This window comes from Sturnira hondurensis, unplaced genomic scaffold (assembly GCF_014824575.4).
Source record: "Sturnira hondurensis isolate 20B ecotype Veracruz unplaced genomic scaffold, ASM1482457v3 Scaffold0007865, whole genome shotgun sequence".
Lineage (NCBI taxonomy): Eukaryota > Metazoa > Chordata > Mammalia > Chiroptera > Phyllostomidae > Sturnira > Sturnira hondurensis.
Window position 1 is genome coordinate 323,378 of NW_028080496.1, and position 2,058 is coordinate 325,435.

Consider the following 2,058-nt stretch of genomic DNA (forward strand, 5'->3'; position numbering starts at 1 on the left):
TGTACACAAAACCTTTGTCTCCTTATGCAAACACCCAGGTTCCACTCATAAAAGCGTCCGACCTAAGAGGAAGGTGGAAAGAGAACACGTCATTGGAAAATTACGGCAGCGAATTTCTTTGCATTTGAATACTTCCCAGACCTCATGTTGGCAGCTGCCCGACTCTGGGTCTGACCCCAGCCCCCTCGGCCTCTTTTGTGCTGTCGGCCACCTTGGTGTCTGGTAAAGCTGCGGGCTCCTCAGAATAGTGTTTTTAAATGTGCAGAATGAATGATCGCTTCTCGGCCTTTTGGCTAAGATCAAGTGTAGTATCTGTTCTTATCAGTTTAAATGTGCAGAATGAAATGCTTAGAACCACAGCGGAAAATAAGTTATACGGAAAGGTGGTTGTCAAAATATTTGCGAGGTACTGATACGATGTGCTTCTTATTTGCCTGTTCAATAACAAGATTCAGCATTGGGTCTAATTACTATAATTCTGAGGTAATCACAAGCAAACACGATGTCTCCAGATGTCCTCAACAGCTGTCACAGGACACGGAAACCTCTGCCGTTTGTGTTGGTGCCGGAGCCATGCGGGGGTGGGGGGAGGGGCACGGACACTAAGGTTTCCTCCCTGCACTTGCCGTGGAAGGGCGTGCGGACGTCAGTCGGAGGTCAGAGAAGGCAAAGACGAAACCGCCAGCCACCTGCCCCCTTTCAGGAAGTCACAGTCCTTCCCAGCTTGGGACTGGGATTTCCATTCTGACCCAACGTGTGCCTGGCTCGTATCTGTGGCGGGAAAACCAAGGAGCAACCGCATGGTGGATGGCCACCTCCCGCGACTCTGGGCTGGAGTCCACACCTCCCTGTCAAGGCCGGACATGAACTGTCCATAAAAGTGATGTTCGCTGGGCCTGGCCCTCCAGAAACACTTGCTGTGAGCCTGTGTTGACAGCGTGACCTGCAGAACTTCACTCCATCTGCCCGTGAGACAGGGGGACATCGCATTCCCTGGGTCCAGGTGTGGAACGCGACCCTCAGACGGGGAAGGCGCTGCCCAGGCTGAGATCCCAGGGCTTCGAGCCCTTGCCTTCCCACTGATCCACACGCACCCTACACCAGTGTGTGTGACCTGAGAGGACCACAGTGTAATGACAGTGGACAGTAATGATGACAATGGTTACCCGCTGTGGAGGACCCAGAATTGTTCCACACCATCCTCATCATCCTCGTCATCAAGGTAACGGCCAATTCTAATCCGTTGTTATTCGGACACTAAGGACCTAACAGCAGGTGGTATCATGGTCCCTGTTTCAGAGACAAAGACGCTGAGGCCCAGAAAAGCTGCCGTCTGCTCAACGTCATTTAGCTGGTCTGCCAGAATTGGAACCAGTGAAATAGGGTTGTTTTGCAATGAACTGTTTTCGCCCTGGCTGGTGTAGCTCAGTGGATTGAGCACAAGCCTGCCAACCAGAGGATCGCGGTTGGATTCCCAGTCAGGGCACAGGCCTGGGTTGCAGGCCGGTTCCCTGCAGGCTAGTTCCCAGCAGGGGATGCACGAAAGGCAACCATACATTGATGTCTCTCTTCCTCTCTCCTTCCCCTCTAAAGATAAATAAATAAATAAAGTCTAAAAAAAAAAAGAAATGAACTGTTTTCTTGAAGCAGAACATGTGCCTAGAAAAGTGCATAAACCGTGAGCATGGGGCTCCATGAACTTTCCCAAAGCGAACGCACCTGTGTCACCTGACTCTCAGACCAGGATCCAGGCAGGACATTACCGCACCGGCCACTGCTCAGCCTGGCCAGTCGGGGCCGCCCCGGGGGCTACGACGGCCTAACTCGTGTTACCGTTGCGAGGGGTTCTGTCTTATTCGCACTTACATAGATGTTCCCTTGTTCTTGACCATTACACTGCCACGCTTTGCCCCCATAACGACCCTAAAGGAATCTAGAAAACATATCTTGAGCCCTGGCTGGTGTAGCTCAGTGGATTGGGTGCTGGCCTGTGAACCAAAGGGTCGCTGGTTCCATTCCCAATCAGGGCACATGCCTGGGTTGCAGGCCAGGTCCCCA

General features: G+C 52.3%; 1 non-coding gene across 1 annotated transcript; it reads left to right on the top strand.

Annotated features, from left to right (window-relative positions):
* Positions 1–273: 273 nt before the first annotated feature.
* On the top strand, positions 274–472 carry LOC118992106 (U2 spliceosomal RNA). Its single transcript, XR_005067552.1, has one exon. It is a non-coding gene; the product is annotated as a U2 spliceosomal RNA (small nuclear RNA).
* The last annotated feature ends 1,586 nt before the right edge of the window (positions 473–2,058 follow it).